At 43.6% G+C, this 21,613-nt stretch overlaps 1 protein-coding gene across 13 annotated transcripts in view; it reads right to left on the reverse strand.

The window, feature by feature from the left end:
* celf2 (cugbp, Elav-like family member 2) overlaps nucleotides 1–21,613 on the reverse strand; it is a 1,088,079-nt gene that overhangs the window by 383,583 nt on the left and 682,883 nt on the right. Inside the window, exon 1 of one of the 13 annotated variants that reach the window (XM_073066518.1) lies at nucleotides 6,450–6,614. The exons of the other annotated variants lie outside the window; for them this stretch is intronic. The gene's annotated coding sequence lies outside the window, so the exon portion shown is untranslated. Of the gene's footprint in view, nucleotides 1–6,449; nucleotides 6,615–21,613 lie in introns of those variants that run through there. 13 annotated transcript variants of the gene reach the window in all.

A 21,613-nucleotide genomic window follows, 5' to 3' on the forward strand; every position in this document is an offset into this window, starting at 1 on the left:
AATACTGTTGCACTAACCACTACACTACCTGGTCACCCACTATGCGACTGTGCTTATTAACTAATTCTTTTAGCTACTACTGTTACACCAGCATTTATTTATTTATTTAGAGATACGGCACAAAACAGTCCCCATGAGTTGTGCCACCTGGCAGCCCAATGATTTAACCCTAGCCTAACCGGGACAATTTACAAGAACCAATTAACCTACTAACCAGTATCCCTTTGGTCTGTGGGAGGAAACTGGGGCCTCCGTGCATTCATAATATAGTCTTGTGGCGACCCACTTCCTAGCGCACTCGAACTGGCTCACAAACAGCCAGCGCGCCGGCATAGAGGCCGGTCCCAAAAGGGCGCCAAGTCTGCTTCACCAACAAGGGGAAAAGCCCACGTGCGTGACAGGACTGTGAAGCACACCGCTACGGTCTCTAAATAAGTGAGTGTGTGTTTGTGTATACTCACACCCCCTCTCTCTCATTGGCCCCATCTTTCTCTGCAGTTTGTAAAATTCTTGCAAATCAAAGTCCCTGGAGGGAAAAACTAGATTCAAAGCTGCTTTTAATCACGGTATCAGGGGTAAAGTGGTATGTAAGTAGGTCACAGACTTCACTCTAAGTTGCACCGGATACTGTTATAGTTAACAGCTGCACCACACCACAAATTTAAATACATTTCCCTTCACTGTCACTTAGCGTCAGCAGCAAGGGGTCGATTAAATAAATGGAATGAAGTCACTGGAATACAAGTGATGGCTTCAATTGATGTAGAAGTATATGGATAATGATGTGCCTTACCTCTTTGATGATCTACCAACGTGTGATTAAATATGTAGTGGTGAATATATTCACAAAACTGTACATGCACACACTGCTTATAATCAAACGGTTGCAGACTGATGGAAGAAGTTTGGCCATCCTTCCTAACACCAGCCTTTGAAAGAGCTCAACAGTCAATTCTATTCCCTGGTTCCTCTCAAGCAGCCCTGCTAACCTTTCTCTAGCAGGCTGGATGTGGCAGACTGAAAATGTTAGCTGACACCTTCGTCCTCCTCAAACAAGTGATCCGTGCTGTACAAGGGCTGGGGCAGGTTATGTTTCAACAGACGGTTTCATTTTTAATTTCTTGAAGTCATTCCATTACACACCTTTCTCCCCTCCTGCATCTTATCATCACCAGATTTCCATCAGAAGTAAGCCATTCACCCAGTCAGGTCTATGCTGGCTCGGCAGTGCAATCTCATCCCCTGAATTAATGTTCTCTGTAACCTGCTCTGCATAATTCCTGTTAGCTCCCCCAGATTCTGCCACTTGCCAACACACTGGGGGTAATTTAGAGCAGCCAATTAACCTATCAAATCTACGTCTTTGGGATAAGGGAGGAAACCAGAACACCCAGAAGAAGTTCCCGTAGTCACAGGAAGAGCACCACACACGAACAAGATGCTGGAGGAACTCGGCAGGTCAGGCAGCATCTTTGGTGGAGAATAAACAGTCAATGTTTCGGGCCAAGGCTCTTCATCAGGTCTGGAAAGGAAGGAAGGACATGCAAACTCCACACAGACAGGGTTGAACCGAGGTCACTAGAACAGAGGGGCAGCAGCATTACCAGTCGCCCCACCATTCCTTGTACCTTCCACAAGGGTTACATTTCAAGATCTGTTTCCACATGTGATTTCCTGTTTCTCCTCCGTTAACTTTTAACCTGAGGTCACCTCATTGATTACGTTGTGGTCCCACAGTCTGGTATCCTTTCCTTAGGTAATTCCTGTTTCACTCCTTGTGATCCCTGCCAAAAGCTGTGTAATGTAGACGGGTTCAACAGACAGTTACAGCATCACTTGGGGGATAGAAAGCTATGCTGAGAGAATGCAATGAAGTAGAGTGGGGGGGGGGGAATCAAGAGTTTCTGCTGTTGCTAGAAGTCTTGAGCAACACACACAAGATGCTGGAGGAACTCAGCAGGTCAGGCAGTATCTGGGGCTGCACAGTAAAAAGTAATGGATAACGCAACACTTCACAGCGTCAGTGATCACCGAACAGGATTTGTTTCCTGCCGCTGTCTGTAAGGAGTTTGTGCGTTCTCCCCATGACTGTGTGGGTTTCCTCCGGGTGCTCTGGTTTCCTCCCACAGTCCAAAGACGTATGGGTTAGGCGTGGGCGTGAGCTGTGGGCATGCTATATTGGCACCGGAAGCCTGGCAACACCTGTGGGCTGCCCCCCGGCACAATCCTCGGATTGTATTGGACAATTGACGCAAAACGACGGATTTCACAGTACGTTTTGATGTTTCAATGGACATGTGACAAATAAGGTTAACCTGATTTATCGAGGCAAGTGAACAGTCAATGCCTGTAGCCGAAGCGTTGTCTGTTAATTTCCCTCCACAGATGCTGTCTGAAATGCTGAGTTCCTTCAGCATTTTCTGATGTATCCCAGTCGAGCCTAATAGCTAGCTGGTGCTCTCTAAATTCAGTGCAACATTTTGCAAAACCTTTCCACTGCCATACCACATTCCAGATGAGATCATCTTGTTTGTAGCTTTTTTTAATATTAACATCGCCTGACAAGATTGTGAAGTGTCACTGGCGAGCTTGGCGTTTATTATTCATCCCTAACTGCCCGGGAGATGGCCTGATGTGTTCTTTCCTTGAACCGCTGCAGACCTTCTGGTGAGGGTGTAAGCACAGTGTTGTTGGGAAAGAAACTCCAGGTGTTGAACCCAGCAATAATGAAGGAATGGCAAGTCAAGATGGTGGAGAGCAAGATGCTGATAGTGGTGACCCCATCACCTGCTGCCCTTGTTGGTGGAGCAATGGGCTCGGGAGGTGCTGTCAGAAAAGCCTAAGGAACGAACAATGTGCTTGTAGATATTACACAATTTTGTCCTAGTGTGTGATCTTCTCATCTGGGGAATTGTACAATGTGGGTTACCAGATTCTCTAATTCAGACTATTGGAAAATCAAACTTGAGTTGCAAGGAGAGAGTCAATACGACATCTACTGCACCCCTCCACATAATGTGCAAAGTGTTCGAAGTAAATTTATTTTCGAAGTGCATATATGCCACCATTTACTACCCTGAGATTCATTTTCTTGCAGGAATTCACAGTAAATACAAAGAAACACTACACACAAGCAAAGATACATACAGTACAAAAGTGTAGGATACATTGTTGGTCAATAAACAGAGGTCTAGAAAACAAAATGGACCTCTTTGTCATCTTTGACTAATATAGCTTCAGAAAACAAGCACTCAGACTTCACTCTCCAACATTTGTTTTGACTCCTAACAACTGTTTCATTCACCAGGAGGTTTGTATTAGAATCACAATCAGATTTATTATCACCGACTTAGTTGACATGAAATTTGCTGTTTTCCGGCAGCTGTACAGTGCTTCCAATTACTCCTACAAGCTCTGATGATTTGTCTTCTTAAATTCTACACTCTTTGCTTTATTGGGAGCTAAATATCTCGTGGCTTTCTGCTGAATTTTCGCAACTGAACTTCCAGTAAGTTTTTGATTAATGGCGGATATTATGACATGATTTCCTTTCTGTAACAACTTCTTGAATTCATTTTGCATCTTTAAAATAGTGAAAGATCCAAAGACACTTAACGAAATGTAGCATGTTAGAATTTTTTTTTGAATGCAAAAGAGATTATCAGGGCAGAAGGAACCTGTCAAACATCAAACCCTAGCACACCTCAAATTTCATAGCACCTCTACTTCCTCAGGAGACTAAACAAATTTTGCACGTCCCATAGATTCTTACCAATTTTTGTCTATGCACCACAGAAACATCCTACCTGGGTACATCGTGGCATGATATGGCAACTGCTTTGCATGTGACTGCAAGAAACTGCAAAGAGTTGTCGACACAGCTCAGCAAATCATGGAAACCAGCCTCTCTTCTCTGGACTCTGCCTGCACTTCTCACTACCTCCAGGTAGCAGCCAGCATAACCAAAGACCCCATCCACCCTGGCCATTTGCTAGGTATGCCAACAGAAAGGGAATCTCAGTGTTGTATGTGGTGACATGTTTGTACTCTAACAATAAATTTTGCTTTGAACTTTCTGCTTTCTCACCCCTTCCGTTGGATAGAAGATTGAAAGCACGTGCCACCACGTTCAATGACAGCTTCTTCCTGCTGGAACAAGACTATTAAATAATTTTCTAGTACGATAAGATGGACTTTTGGCCTCACAATCTATTTCATTATGATCTTGCATTTTATTGTTTACTGACACCACACTTTTTCAGTAGATTTACACTTTGTTCTGCATTGTTATTGTTTTACCTTGTACTACCTCAACGCAGTGTGCAATGATTTGATCTGCATAAACATTGTGTAAGCTTTTCACTGTATCTCAGTACACGTGACCATAATAAGCCAATATCATTTCTGCAGGAGATCAGGTGATTATTATCTATCTCCCTTCCGGAATGGGCAAGGGTCTTGAAATTATTCCACAGAGAAGGCCACAATAAGCAGAGAATACATTACTGGGTGCTCAGGTCGTACATGGGACCTCATCGGCAAAAGACTATGGTACATATAACTAAATAAGCACAAAGCACATTCCTGCGTTAATTGTGCAAACGTCTCATGTTCGTTGCTGAACTCTGCTTCTGCAGGGGAGATCTGTGATACCTGAAAGCACTGCATATACTTTATAGAAGCTGGCATCTTTAAAATATGTGTTCTACATTGTTGGATTCCACAATGCCTGTCGAATAACCTGTGAGGGCATCTTGGCAAACATCACAAACCCCTCATTAAGTATCTGAGCAATTGATGTAATTTTATCAGCAACAAACCCTATTCTCTGGGATAGGGTTTCCATATTATTACTGCCAAGCTGTGAGAAGCCAGACGAGGAACTCTGCTATTCAAAAGAAACCCAAAACAAGTACTTGTCAAAGGCATCCAGGTATTAGCATGAATCACCACCAGAAGTTCTGCGATTTAAAGTGTCCAACTGGATGGCGGAGTAACTGATTGACGTGCGTGGGCTTGTTCTGCAGTCCTGCCTCAACAACCATTTTACTGTGTATTAACGTTGGCTATCACAAAGCCATTGTAAGTGACCTTTGAGGAAAGCAAGTCTCCCACCAAAGACATGCATCTGATGCCTCTCAAAAACAATAAATTTATTTTAGTTCTCGGCAAAAACATCTTCTAACACACCTTCAAGATTCAATATTCCAGGTTGTTTCATGTCATTTCCAGTACACGTGTAAGGAAAAACAAAATAATTGTTACCCTAGATATGAAGCAACCAAAAAAAAAATCACAATAAGTATAAATACATAAATGAGCTTATATGCATAGATTGTTTGTGTGTCTATAAAGTGACACTAGGCACAAGAGTGTCTGTACATAAGGTGACTGACAGGAAATGATAAAGCAATGGTGGTTCAGAAACTAGTAGGCTATCTCTGGATCAACAAAGTTAATCTTAGCCTCCATAAAGGAGTCATCAACAGTATTAAAAACAAAGTTCTTGCTTCTCACTAATCATACAGAAACCGGCAGCCTTATTGAGATTTATCTCAAGACCCATTTTTTTCAAATATTTTCTTGGATCTTGGTGTTTTAAGACATGCCCTTGTGGAAATCACTCACAAGTGTCATGTCATTGGCAAAGGCCATTGTGGCGTAAGACATACCATCTATTCTGAGATGAAATCTGGACCCGTCTCTATCCAATAAACGTAATAAAATGTTTATTATGATGTTAAATAAAATACGGGAAAGCCAGTCACCCTGTTTAAATCACCCTTAAGGCAGGAATGGACCTGATCTTGGCCTGGCCTAGAAAGCGGCCTACCAGTTGCTTCACATACACTGCCGCAAAGGAGGTTTAGTTTTGACCCTGGGGTGATTATTTCCACGGAGAAAATACCTGCACTGTTATCTAGACTGAGAGTTTGATCTTACCTTCTCCTTTATCTTAAAATCTGAGATCAATTGTAGTATTACGCCAGATCAGCTAACAGGGCAGTGATCAACCCTAGACACCTCCAGGCCTACACACCTCACTGTAGAAGAAGAGGGGATTCATAAACTGGGAGCTGATGATAAAACTTCAATCCCAGTTTTAAAGTCAGGACACAAAAGGCCAGCGGAGGTTCCTCACTACTGACATCAAGTTAAACGGGAAGTCAATTCATATCCGTTGTAGTGCTAGAGTGGTGATACAGAACGAACACTAAGGTTCCAAACTTCGCCTCAGGCCGAGCTGTGTGGCTGGCACAAGAATTTAAATAAGCTTACGAAGTGACAGAATTTTTCAAGAGAATAAAGGTGGCCGATCAAGATTAAAATGGAAAGAACACAGAAAAGGATTAAACCACGCTGTCTTTTAAAATTAATCAGCAAACCTACTTGGGAGAAGAGGTGGGCTGCACTTGAGGATCAGCAGAAGGAACCTGGGCAACACTTACCTACAACGCACGTGCGACGTTACGAATCCTGCTTCCTCTTCACCCAAAGCTGATCGACCTCTCTGGCGAATGGGCGGGTTTAGAAGGGGCCTGAGTTTGCGCTAGGCCTTGGGGAGGTTAGGTAGGGGAGAGGCTTGCAGATTTCTGAAAAGGAAGGGGAGCGTGTTTCGCAGGTCTCCTTCTGCCAATGCGCAGCTGCAGAGCAGCACTGCTGATGTCATCTAACCACCGGTACTTGCAACGTGGCAGTCACACTTCCTGTTCATGCCAGAGAAAGTGAGAGTCAGCTCATCACGCTCTAAATTAATCTGAAGAGTGCCACGATAAATTGTCAATGTGCTGGCCCCATTGCCTTCTTCAACAAGGCGAAAATCAAACTTAACGTGCAAAGATAAAGATTCTTTAAAGAGTCCTGATGAAGGGTCTCAGCCCGAAAACATTGGCAGTGCTTCTTCCTATAGATGCTACCCGGCCTGCTGCGTTCCACCAGCATTTTGTGTGTGTTGCTTGAATTTCCAGCATCTGCAGATTTCCTCGTGTTTGATATTAACGATTAGCTTTATTGGCCACATGTGCATTGAAACTTGCAGCAAAATGCACCAATGGCCAACACAGTTCGAGGATGTGCAGGGGACTGCCCACAAGTGTTGCCGTGTTTCCGTCGCCAACATCACGAGGACAACTTACTAACCCTACCCTGTATGCCTTTTGGGATGTGGGGAGGAACAGAGCACCCAGAGGAAAAACACACCGTTATGTGGAGAATGTACAAACTCCTGACAGACAGCGGTAGGAACTGAACGCAGATCGCTTGCACTGTAAAGTGTTGTGTTAATCACTACTGAGCCATCCCAGACACTACAGACCATAAGCCTACAAACTGCACTCTCCTTAAGCACTGTGCCTTTGTCTGACTCCACATTTCAGAGACCGATAGGCTTGGGTTAGAACTATGGGCGTGTAATGTTGGCACTGGAAGTGTGGCAACACTTGCGGGCTGCCCCCAGCACATCCTTGGTCTGTGTTGGTTGTTGACCCAAACACTTTTCACTGCTTTGATGTATCTGCACATGACAAATAAAGCTAATCTTTCTTTCTTTCTCAAAAAAAAATCAGAGTAGATAGGTCAGCACTGATTCTTGGGTCAAATCACACCAACCAACAATACAGCAGGCCATCCTGTCAGCAGTTCAGAATACTTTGTTATGGACCAGGATTCATGAGAATAATGTCATTCACTACTCCCTGCTCTTGTTGGAGATACTTAGACAAAATTACCCATCCAGATTTTTTTCCCTCACAGGGGAGTGAGCCTCTGGAATTTTCCAGTAATGGTGGAGGGAAGATCATTAATGTGCTTAAAGTGACAGTAGTTAAATATTTGAAAGGTTTGAGGACTGGCACAGTAAAGGAGTTGAGGCCAGGGCAAATAAGCCATGATCATGAATGGAGGGGCAGGCTCGAGGGACCTGGTGGCCTATTCCTGCCTCTATTTTCTTTTCTGTCTGGTCATGTGACAACAGGGCCCTTAATCCCACAATTTTTGGCCCAGGAAGGTCTCAGTTAATCAAGGCATTTATCTAAATCCTTCAATCACCACACCTTCCAGTCTCCCAGCCACCTCTCTGAGATTTGAGAGCTGACTTACAATCCCTTTTTCACTTCGCTTGCAACCTGTCCCCAAACCCTACAATATCATGCCGGCCTCTCCCATCTCCCCTGACCAGCTAAAGGCAGCATTGACAATTTCCGAGTTACACTGCCTCTGTTGATCTATCCTTCTTCAGACTTTACTTCCTTGCAGCTGTATCTTCTGTATGCCTGCTGTGACTTTACTTTACCCTGCATGACTAGTTCTCTATTCAAGCTAAATGTGAGCTTTATTCTTTTGATTTGGTTGCTTTTGTCAAATTTATTTTTTTTCCTCTGCACACGAAAGCAACCAACAAAATAGCCCAATTCTAAATCTTCCCAGCCTCTCTAAACAGAGATTAACATTTAAAGAAACCTCAAGGTTTCAGAGGATCTCATCCTGAGAAGTCTACTGCTTATTCCTCTCCATCGATGCTCCCTGACTTGCTGAGTTCCTCCAGCATTTTGTGTGCATTGCTCAAGATATCCAGCACCTGCTGAGCCACGTATGATCTCTGCACCTTAGTGTGCAGCATCATATTGTTCAAGGCAAGAGATTCAGCCCTGTCCAGTGAATAAAACACAAAAAGTTTGGGTAATGCAGGACTGCAGGAGTGCTGCATAATCAGAGAATCATACACAACAAAAGCAGGCCCTTTGCCCCAACTGGTTCATGCAAACCAAGATTCCTATCAATGCCAGTGTTTGGCCCATATTCATTTAAACTCTTTCTATCCAAGAGACTGTCCAGGTACCTTTTAAATTTTGTTAATATACCTGCTTCAACCACTTCCTCTGATATCTTATTCCATATGTGGATGACTCTCTGGGTGAAGAAGTTTCCCTTCAGATCCCTATTACATCTCTTTGCTCTCACCTGTGCTCTCTAGTTCTAGATTGCCCAACCCAAGGAACAAGACTGCGTGCATTTAACCTTTTCATTCCCCTCATAATTTAACACATCTCTGTAAGATCACCAGCAATCTCCTACACTCTAGTGAAGAGTCCCAGCCTCTCATCATAACTCTTCTGGTGAATCCTGTGTCCTTTTAATGTACATAAAATGTGCACTAGACACAACTTTAGGCCTATTTTTTTAAAGCACTGGCATGATTTTAGGCCTATTTTTTAAGTGTTTCCAACCACTTCCTGTCAAAGTCCTGCCTATCCTGACATTAGACCAAGCCCTTTCTGCCCTCTATTGCTGTTGTTACTTTACTATCATTTGTTTTTACCACATGCAATGATATCATCAGCACCTATTCATTAATCATTGACAGAGATTGGGTCAAAGGTTTAGAATGATTTTCATATTTAACTCATAGTTCAATGAGGGGCATGTTGCACTGAAAGTAGGGAGCCTACATAGTTTAAAGTTTCTCTCACATGGTTATAACTACCGAGGGTGCCACAGTAGCGTCACAGTTAGCGTGACACAATTACAGCTTGGGACATCGGGGTTCGGAGTTCAATTCCAATGCCGTCTGAGAGAAGTTTGTACATCCTTCCCTCAAAGTGCGTAGGTTTCCTTGGAATGCTCTGGTGTCTTCCAAAATTTCAAATACTACATATTGGCGAGTAGATTAACTGGTCATTGCAAACTGTCCTGTGATTAGGCTAGGGTTGAATCAGGTGAGTTGCTGGGTGCTGCAGCAGCTCGTTGGGACCAAAAGGCCTGTTCTCTATCTCTAAATCAATAAATAAATGTGTTTTAAGTCACTCTCTATCATCTTTATAAGTCTGAAACTATTTTTCTGGCTGGCCTTGTTACAGATTGAGGTTTCTGAGTACTGCTAAATGTGGCTCACTGTTCATTTAATCAAGGGCCCTGATTCAGCCTTTGCGGCTGAGGATCCCCTTGCAGCAATGGCCGTACTTAGAGCTGGCAAGTGGTCTCCCTCATGAGCTAATTGCATCCTTCCCCACCCCAACACATTCGCTCCCTCACAACCCCACTGTTTTGACCTCGTCTCTACAGGTCAGTATATACACAAACCGGTTTAACAAGTGGCACTGTATGTGCAAAGCGCACAGATTTTAATGCTTCTGAAAGGGTTTTACAGTTCCTTAAAGCAAGCATGACCCAATTTGCTGAAGACTTTTAACGATTTCCAAAATGTCATCACTTAGTGTGGCATCATTTCAGCTTGCCAGAGTTCTTTGGAGACCCAGGACATCTGCCAGAGGAAGTAGACAAGGTGGGTACATTCAAGTCAACATTTAAAAGGCACTTTGGAAAAATACAAAAGATTGACAGAGTTATTATCATTGACATATGATGTAAATTTTTTGTTTTGTGGCAGCAGTACAGTGCAAAGATGGAAAAATCTGTAAGTTACAAAAATAAATAAATGGTGTAAAAATACAATGAGGTAGTAATCACGCAATCATGCACTGCACAGAAATCTGATGACAAAGGGAAAGAAGCTGCTCCTATATCATTTATTGTGGGTCTTTAGGCTCCTGTACTTCCTCCCTGATAGTTGGAACTAGAAGAGGCCATGTCTTAGTTCATGAGGGTCCTTTATAATGATTGCCACCTTCTTGAGGCATAGCTGTTTGAAGGTGTCCTCGAAGCAGGGAAGGGTTTTGCCCATGATGGATCTGGCTGAGTCTATAACTTGCATCCTCTTGTGATCCTGCACATTGGAAACTGCTGATCAGGCTGTGATGCAACCAGTCCAATGCCCTTCGCCACAGTCTGTACGTCTTCCCTAACTCCTAACGAAATAAAATTGCAAGCATGCTTCTTCAAGCTGCATTGATGTCAGAGATGTTGACATCCATGAACTTGAAGCTGTTCATCTTTTCCACAGCAGACCTCTCAATGAGGAGCGCTGTGTGTTCTCCCACCTCCCCCTTCGTGAAGTCCACAATCAGTTCCTTGACACCCCTCAACAAGCCAATTATCTCTCGATCTCCTCATTGCCATCTGAGGTTCTACCAACGACAGTGAGTTTATAAGATGGTGTTTGAGCTGTGTGCTTAGCCACATAGCCATGACTGAAGAGAGGGTAGAGCAGTGGGCTAAACATGCATCCTTGAGGTGTACCTGTGCTGACAGTCAAGAAGGAGGAGATGTTACCGATTTGCACAGACTGAGGCCTCCTGATATGGAAGCTGACAATCCAGTTGCAGAGGGAGGTACAAAGGTCCAGGTTTTGAAGTTTCATGGTGAGTACTCAGAGGACGATGGTGTTGAACACCAAGCTATTATCAATAAATAAGCAGCCTGATGTATGTACATCATGTGGTTGTCTAGAACAAAGCCAAGTGGAGAGCCAGAGAGATTGCATCTGTTGTGGTGGTGGGTTATGAAGGTGATTTAGAGGGCTATGAGCCAGATCTGGGCAAATTAGAGATAGTTAGACATACTGTAAATGAACATGGAGGGGGTTGGATGGCTTGGGGCCTGTACTCGTTGTAGTTTAGAAGAATGGGGGGTGGGTCCCATTGAAACCTTTCAAATATTGAAAGGATATGAAGAGGATGTTTTTAAGAGTGCAGGAGTCTGGGACCAGAGGGCATGGCCTCAGAATAGAGGGATGTCCATTTAGAACAGAGATGAAGAAGAATTTGTTTAGCCATGGGGTGGTGAATCTGTGGAGTTCATTACCACAGAAGGCTGTGGAGGCCAAGTCATTGAGTATACTTAAAGTGGAAGCTGATAAGTTCTTGATTAGTCAGAGCGTTAAAGATTATGGAGAGAAGGCAGGAGAATGGGTTTGAGAGAGATAATAAAACAGCCATGATGGAATGGCAGAGCAGACTTGATGGGCTGAATGGCCTAATTTTGATCCTATGTCTTATGGTCTTGATGGGAATCTCAGTCAATATGGAGCAGTTGGACCAAAGTGCCTGCTTCCATACTGTGCGACTCCATGACTCGAAGAGACTGCAGGTAGCACACAGAGCAGTATAGATGCTGGAATCTGGAACAAAATACAATCTGCTGGAGGAACTCAGCAGGTCAACTGGCATATATTAGGGAAGGAGGTTAAGGATTGTTGACCTTTTGGGTTAAAACACTACATTAGCATGGTGATGCAGGACTTTGACCCAAAGCACCGACAACTCCTTTCCTCCTCATGCATGCTGCGCGACCAGCATTCTCACATTAGCTTTTTTGGCGCATTTAGCAGTCATTCATCAGGTGGGATGTTAAACTGAGGATCCACTTCCTCTCTCAGGTCAACAGAAAAGACTCAGTGCTGCTGTTTTAAAGAGGAACAGAAAAATTCTCCCAGCTAATATTTATCCTTCAGATAATGTCACTAATAAAAACAGATTATTTGATCATTAGCGCTTTGGTACTTACAGGAGCTTGCTTTTGCAAATTGGTTGCTGTGTTACCACAGCAACCATTCTGCAAATTAATTTTATTGGCTGCAAAGTGCTCCGGGATATTCTGAAAAGAAAAAGATGTGTAAGATGCTAGAGAAATGCAGGTCTGTTGTTTCTTTCTGCGAGGAAATGGTGGTAAACTGCTCTCTCTGGTCCCAGGGTGATGTGCCTACTTTGCAACACTGGTTTAACTCACATTGGGAGGAGTAACGGCTGCAAGGATTCAGCCTTTAATTTTGGACAAGCATGATGAACAGAGCTTTTAAAAATGAAAAGCCTGTTGGAGTCCCACTTCTTCATTGTAAGGTCCAAGAATTCATTCCAAACTTCCCAAATTCTTAGTCCTTGCCTGCATAATAACCCAATTTAAGGTGGGAATGATTTATATCCCCCGTCAGATAGTGCTGACGGCTTGGCACACATACTCACAGCATCTGCTACATACAAATAATGCCAACCTACTGTGGTGCGTGGGTGAAGGACTGCCAATATCAAATGAGGTCATGCAGCACCAAGTCCATTTAAGCCTGTGCAAAACCTCTGCTCAATCAGTTCTGTCACCCAGAATTTATTCAATGGTTTATCTGTAGGATTTTCACCGGGTTTAGTGGCCGGAACGAATTGGACCCGAGCAAAGATAGACCGCTACAACGTTTTCTATGATTACATGGCAAAGGCGCTCGATGCGGCACACTCATTTGGTAACCAAATTCCTGACAGCCTGTGAGAAATTTGGACACTGTCCCCCAGGAAGCAGATGACTGGAACCAAACCTCGTTGCAAAACCAGCAAAGAGTGGTGTCGTACGCACAAGCAGCCCTCCTCTGAGGCCTTGCTGCGCCGCCGTTTGATTCATTGTGAACTTCGCCTCCTGGCCATTGGCAAGGCCCAACTCCAATATTCTGCAATTATCTGGCATAATTAAACATATATATCCTTGTGATTTCTTCTGGAACCTTTTCAGTGATTCTGATTTATAATCAGAAATGCAATTCAATTTTTTTCCAAGTGTGTCCTCCCTTATTTCACCAAAAAAGCATTCTATCCGGATGCATTATGACTTGTTATGGCAACGGTTCTGCCCCTGAGCACAGGAGGCTGCAGGGAGTTGAGGACGCCACCCAGCAATGTCTCAACCAAAACAAAATGGAAAACCTTTTTGTTGCACAGAAAGTTGTAGAGAATGTGTAACTGGAGCTAGAATCTGGATAACATCAATAGTGAATAACAGCAACACACAAAATGCCCAAGGACCTCAGTAGGTCTGTGGAGGGAAATATAGAGTCACCATTGCGGGCCGAGACCCTTCATCGGGACCGGAAAGGAAGGGGGCGGAAACCCAAATAAGGAGGTTGGGGTTGGGATAAATATTAGCTGGGGGCAGTACAACCTGCAGGTAATAGGTGAAACCAGGTGAGGGGGAAGGGGGAGGAGACTGGACCATGGGAGAAAGGGAAGGAAGAGGGGCTCCAGAGGGAGTTAATATGCAATTGAGAAGAAGGGAAGGGATAAAAGAGGAGCCAGATAGTTAACACTAGTTAGTGAGTACAGAATTTAAAGAGTAGTGGGGACAGGGTGAAACCAAGTGGCTAGGATTAATCATGCAGAGAATAAAACACCAAAACCTGGTGGTTGGATGAGTGGGGATTGTTTCAACACTGCTGTTTCTAGTAACTAATGTCTGATTATCTTTCCAGTGGGATATAAAAGTGGAAAACAAGTAGCTAGCCTTCAGATTCCCAACATAGTTTCCTCTCCTATCCATTCAATAACTACCCAGCAAAAGACCGGAACTCTTACGGAATTGTTCCTTAAAACCTAGACAATAAGCTCTAAGATCCTCAGATATCATTATGTTGCGAATGCTTCAGAGTCATCAACCATGAAGTGTTTCTCTTAATTATGGCATGTGTTGGACAGATAACTCTTTGTAGACTTGCCTGCAGATAACATAATTACTGAAAGACTCATTGAGAGAATGGAATCGTCTAGAGCTGGACAATAAATCATAAAATGCATTCACAGTTCCTGTGTGTGCATTTCATCTCTAGCTTTAGTTCCAGCTCTAAGCACTGCTGTGACAAACTACAAAGGTCAGAGTTCGTTAATGCAGAAAATAGCCTGGATTCATTTCCACCTCATCACATTTAGGAGAGGAAATCTTTATGTGACATATAATTATGGCTGAGTGAAGCACTTACTACCAAAAAAAAACAACAGATTATGTTGTTAAAAGCTTCCTTCTTCCACAGGGCACTTACTGTCTTCTGTAGCATGGCATGACTGAATTGCGAGCTATTTTGCTCTTCAAACTCAGAGTGGACCATGTGGAGACTAATCTGTTGGAGACGACAGGACAAATTGTGTTCAGCTCACTCTATCTTAGCACTGAAGGGTGGACCATGTACTGTCTGACCCTGGTAGGGTGACAGAGCAGATGAAACACAGCCCTTTCTACTGTGGTATGATAGAGTAGCATTCTATTGTGATATGACAGAGAGTACCACAGATAGCTTATTCATCATGGAGAGAAAGAGCAGAATACACAGACTCTATTCTATTGGAGAATGACAAGCAAATCATGTACAGCCTGTTCTAAAATGGCCTGACAGGGTAGAGTATGTAGCCTATTCATCAAACGTTGACAGTACTGAACATACACAATGCATTCATCATGAAGTGATGTAGTGAAGCATATAGAGGCTATTCTATCATAGGCTCACCATACAGAGTCTCTGGACCAAGTGATGAGTAAACTGTATATTGTCTATAGGTTACCATAGGACCATAAGACATAGCAGCAGAATTAGGCCATTCAGCCCATCAGTCTGCTCTTCCATTCCATCATGGCTGATTATAATCCCTCTCAACCCCATTCTCCTGCCTTCTCTCCGTAACCTTTGACACCATTACTAATCAAGAAACTACCAATCTATCTTTAAATTTGCCCAAGGACTGGACTCCACAGCTGTCTGTGGCAATGAATTCTACAGATTCATCACCCTCTAAGCTCAAGAAATTCCTCCTCATCTCTATTATAAAGGGATGTCTTTCTATTCTGAGGTTGTGCCCTCTGGCCCTAGACCCCCCTAATATAGGAAACATCCTCTCCACATCCACTCTACCTAGGCCTTTCAATATTCAATAGGTTTCAATGAGATCCCTTCTCATTCTTCTCAACTCAGTGATTACAGGCTCAGAGTGATCAGATGCAACTCATACTTTCATTTCCGGGATCATTCTGGCAAACCTCCTCCGGACTCTTGCAGGGGTTACAGAGTAGTTCAACAATCAAATATATTGACTGATGATATTTCAGCCTATTTCACTTCACCTTTGGAACTGCTGGCTGGTCAGTTAATTGTCATTGTAACTTACTCTGAGAGTGGTGGGAGAATCAGGCTGAAATTATAGGAAGCATCTCATCCAGATACCCGTTGCCACTAGTACGGCAACTGTTCTGCCCGAGACCGCAAGAAACAGCAGTGAGCTCCAGACGCAGTCTTTCCGATCTCAAAAACCAAATCCCGTCACCCCTCACGGACTCTGTCTACACTTTTCACTGCTTCAGTGAAGCAACCGCCATAAGAATCTACCCACCCCAGACGTCCTTTCTTCTCCTGTCTCCCATCGGGCAGAAGATACAAAAGCCTGAAAGCATGTACCTTCAGGGTTAAGGACAGTGTCTACGCTGCTGTTTTAAAGCTTATTGCACAGTTTGCTAGTATGATAAGCTTTATGATCAACTTCATTGTGGCGCACAAATGTGACAGAGACTGGCCCTCTGCCTCAGTCCTGCTCACCTGACCTGGAACGTTAGGCAGTCCACTTCATCTGCCGGGGGAGCTTTCCACTATCATTCTGGTGTCTGTGTACATTCCACCTCAGACCAACATCCGGCAGGTACTGGAGGAGCTGAGAACTGTAATTAACAGGCACGAAACTGCACACCCTATCATTGCAAGGGATTTCAACCAGGCCAGCTTGAAGAAGTCTCTGAACAACAGCCACCAACATACAGGTATTACCCGTGGAACGGTGCTTTGTTTGGCTGTATTCATGGGTATTTATGTATGGTTGAATGACAACTAAACTTGAACTTGAACCAAAGGAGCCAATGCATTTGACCGCTGTTATACCACCAACAAGAACACTTACCGTACCATCCTGCACCCATACTTTGGAAATATCTGATCACCTGGCTGTACTTCTACTCCCAGCGTGTAGGCAGAGACTACAGTCCGCAGAACCAGTGGCAAGGGTCAAGAAGGTATGGTCAAGGGAGGCGGAGGAGCCCCTACAGGACTGCTTTGAGTTGATGGACTGGATAATATTCAGGGATTCACTTTTGTGTCTGAATGAATACACCACCGTTGCCACCAACTTCATCAAGACCTGCGTGGATGAATGTGTGCCTTTGAAAACATACCAGACTTAGCCAAACCAAAAGCCTTAGACAAACCAGGAGATTTATCACCTGCTAAGGGCTAGATCTGTTTCATTCATGATCAGTGATCCAGAACTATATCAGAAGTCCAGGTATGACTTACAGAAGTCTGTTTTAAGATGAGAACACAATTCTGATTGAGGTTGGCGACAGAATCGGATGCATGTCAGCTCTGGCAGGGTTTACAAGCCATTACTTCCTACAAAGTGAAAGCTAACATCGTGAATGTCAGTGATGCTTCACTCCCAGATGAGCTCAATACCTTTTATCCATGCTTTAAATGGGAGAATAAAACTACACCTGTGTGAATCCCTGCAGCATCTAGTGGTTCTGTGATCTCTGTCTCAGAGGCAGGCGTCAGAACATCTTTCAAGAAGATGAACCCTCTCAAGGCGTCAGGCCCTGATGGTGTACCTGGTAGGGCTCTGTGACAACCGACTGGTGGGAGTGTTCAAGGACAATTTCAATCTCTCACTGCTGCAATCAGCAGTTCCCACCTACTTCAAAAGGGCGACAATCATACCGGAGCCCAAGAAGAGCTGGTTGAGCTTCCTTAACAACTATCACCCAGTGGCATTCACATATACTGTGATGAAGTGCTTTGAGAGCTTGGTCATCGCTAAAATCAACTAATACCTAAGCAGTGACTTGGATCCACTGCAATTTGCCTATCACCGCAATAGGTCTATAGTGGATGCCGTCTCACTGGCTCTCCACTAAGCCTTGGATCACTTGGACAATAGTAATAGTAACAGTAATACCTAATAATAATAATAGTAATTACAATAGTAATACCCAAGACTGCTGTTCTATGTCAACAAAATAGAGTACAGAGGAGATTTACTAGAATGTTACCTGGGTTTCAGCACCTAAGTTACAGAGAAAGGTTAAACAAGTTAGGTCTTTATTCTTTGGAGTGTAGAAGGTTGAGGGGGGACTTGATAGAGGTACTTGAAATTATGAGGGGGATAGATAGAGCTGACGTGGATAGGCTTTTTCCAATGAGAGTAGGGGAGATTCAAACAAGAGGACATGAGTTGAGAATTAGGGGGCAAAAGTTTAGGGGTAACACGAGGGGGAACTTCTTTACTCAGAGAGTGGTAGCTGTGTGGAACAAGTTTCCAGTAGAAGTGGTAGAGGCAGGTTCGGTATTGTCATTTAAAAAAAAATTGGATAGGTACATGGACAGGAAAGGAATGGAGGGTTATGGGTTGAGTGCAGGTCGTGGGACTAGGTGAGAGTAAGCATTCGGCACGGACTAGAAGGGCCGAGATGGCCTGTTTCCGTGCTGTAATTCTTATATGGTTATATGTTCATTGATTACAGCTCAGTACTCAACATAACCATACACTAGTTCTAATCAACAAGCTCCAAAAGCTGGGCTTCTGTAGCCGCACTGCAAATGGATCCTTGACTTCCTCACTGGGAGACCACAGACTGTGCTGACTGGAAATAACTCCACACTGACAATCGACACCGACGTACCTCAAGGATGCGTGCTTAGCCCAATGACCTACTCTCTTTATACGCACAACTCTGTGGCTAGGCACACCTCCAATGCCATCTATAAATTCACCCACAACTCAACTACTGTTGGCAGAATTTTGGATGATGACGAGGAGGCGTAGAGGTGCGAGATAGACCAGTTGGTTGAGTAGTGTCGCAAAAATAACATTGTTCTCGAGGTCAGAAAGACCAAGGAATTGATTGTGGACTTTAGAAAGTGGATTTCAAGGGAAGACACACCAGTCCTCATCAAAGGATCAGCAGTGGAAAGGGTAAGCAGTTTCAACTTTCTGGGTGTCAACATCTCTGAAGATCTATCCTGGGACCAACATATTGATGTAATTATAAAGAAGACTGGACAGTACCTATATTTCATTAGGAGTTTGAGGAGGCTTGGTATGTCACCAAAGACTCCAGCAAAGTACCTCAAATGTACCGTGGAGAGCATTCTAAATGGTTGCATCACCATCTGGTATGGAGAGGCCACTACCGAAGATGAGGAAAAAGCTGCAGAAAATGGTACTACTGCCACAAAAAAAAATCAAATTTCCTGAAATATGCCAGTGCTATTAAACCTGATTCTGATTCTGAATCTTATAGGAGAGGAGAGTGGAGAACGGGAAGGGCACCAGAGAGAGGTGATGGGCATGTGAGCAGAAGAGTTGGGGTGAGAGGGGAACTAGAATGGGGAACGGAAAAAGGCAGGAGGAGGAGGGGGGAGAAATTACTGGAAGTTAGAGAAATCGATGTTCATGCCAGGTTGGAGGCTACCCAGACAGAATTATTTAAGTAGATTTTTAATCTTTTAAATTCTCCATTCCAATCCCACGCTATCCTGTCAGTGATCTCTCGTACTTTCCCCATTCAGCAAAACCTCTCTATATTCCTCCTTCAGCACTCTCTGAGAATTCAACCCTGAAGCTCCTATAAATAGACCTGATACCATATTTCTGATTTAGGTAGCCACACAGCCTCTTGGCATACGTTTATTACTTGTATCCTTGAATGAGTTTATTGGGCCCAGCAACATATCCAAATGGCTGGCGAACAACCTAAACAGTTTATAATGCACAATATTAATGAGCTTCCAGCTACACGCATCATTACCAGAGCTGCATTATGGGGTAATGTATTACAGGTGACATATGTAAGTAATAAACTTTGGATTCTGAGGGTGTGCTGGTTATAATGAAATTCCGTCTGCTTAGTGAGAGATGTGGGGGGGGGGGAGAGAGAGAAGGGTAAAGATTCAGACAGCACAACTTCCAAATAAAAATGGTGTTTTCTAGGAAAGCATGTCAAGGAAGCATCTGCATTTCCAAACTGAAATCAATGGATCTTTAGAAAATAATCTCCGGCAAGCAGCGCATACCGCAGAGATGACAACATACAGTTATAAATTCAGAAACTCAATTCGGAACACTACCTGGTTCCTGCACTTTTGTACTAATTTGTCTATTTATTTTCAAATTTTTTGTAAAAACGATATATGCCTAGCACTACTGCTGCTAAAAAGTATCCTGATTTCACAACAACTGTCAGTGATAATAAACCTAATCCTGATTCCACCTAGATATGAAGGGCCAAATGGCCTCCTTCTGCTCCATTCATCTTCTGTGATTTATACACAAGATTTCCTTACACATTCCCATATTTTGCTGCTTTTATTGTACAGAAACCAATGCACTTCACCAGGGATTAGCATTCATTAGAAGGGCCGAACTGCCTCCTTCTATAAGGCTAAAATCCATTGGGAAAATTATCTTTTAATCTGTTCTAGGGTGAAGACCCCTGCTGTGGCAGTAAGGCCATAATCAACTGAATGGGAGTAGTTGAGAGGGAGCTTGGTTGGCAGAGATCAGTACCATGCCAGATGGTACAGTCACCCAGTCGCTTTTCAATTAAATCACTGTGCCCATCCAAAATCCACTGGTCTTTTGACAAAGGAACAATTCATGATTGCTTACTCCAAAGTCCAAGGGAATATGCAAGATGCAATCTACTCAAGGACCAGGGGAAGAAATGCGAATCCCAGCAAACCACGTTTGCGCATTCCTCTACACACAATGTGAGAGAATACAGACTGTGTGGTGTCTTCAAAGTAAAGAATGAGACATAGAACATTGAACAGCACAGCACAGTACCATGATCTTTTAACCCACTCCAAGATCAATCTAACCATTCCTTCCTGCACAGCCCTCCATTTTGCTTTCATCCATCCAAGTTATTAATAAACATCACAAAGAGCAGGTTTCCTTGAACATAGAACATTACAGCACAGTCTGGCCCATGATGTAGTGTTGATATTCTAACGTACTCCAAGATCAATCTAACCTTTCCCACCTACACAGCACTTAATCCTCCATTTTACTTTCATCCATATGCCCATCTAAGGATCTGTTACACGTCCTAATGTATTGGGGTGACACAGCAGCGTCACATAGCGGGTTGCATAATACTATTACAGTGCCAACTGTAAGGTAGGGTTTCCATTCCTGTCAGAGTTTGCGCCTTCTTCCTGGGACCACATGGTTTCCTCCTGGTGTTCTGGTTTCCTCCCCAACACATTCCAAAACATGCACAGACAGGGTTAGGGAGTTGTGGCATGCTTTACTGGTGCCAGAAGCATGGTGGCACTTGCAAGCTGTCCAGCACAATCAATCTGATATGATTTAGCACAAATGACGTATTTCACTTGATGTTTCAATGCACACGTGCGGATCGTTCTTAGATTCTGCTTCTATCGGACAGTGCATTCTAGTCTCCCACCACTCTCTGTGACTGCTCAGTATGTGACTATGAATGCATGAACGGTAAGTACGAAAAGTACTGTTTGTGCAGGTCATACTTTCCTACAAAACTCTTCTACACTTTTAAATTCTACCATATTATGTGGGCAAGGCCAGCATTTAATACACATCCCTAATTGCCCTTAAACCGAGTAGCTTGTTGGTGCAGTTCAGAGGACAGTGAAGAGGCTGCCACAGTGCTCTGGAAGTGGCCTCAAGTACAGCAAAGGATGACATTTTGCTTTCCAATACCAAAGCTTTCCTCAGAACAATCTAGTTGTTTAAGGTGGTGAGTCTGTGGAATTCTTTGCCACAGGCAGCTGTGGAAGCCAAGTCTTTATGTATATTTAAGGCAGAGGTTGATAGATTCTTGATTGGTCAGGTCATGAAGGGATACAGGGAAAAGGCAAGAGACTGGGGCTGAGGAGGAAAATTGGATCAGCCAT

This window comes from Hemitrygon akajei, chromosome 14 (assembly GCF_048418815.1).
Source record: "Hemitrygon akajei chromosome 14, sHemAka1.3, whole genome shotgun sequence".
Taxonomy (NCBI): domain Eukaryota; kingdom Metazoa; phylum Chordata; class Chondrichthyes; order Myliobatiformes; family Dasyatidae; genus Hemitrygon; species Hemitrygon akajei.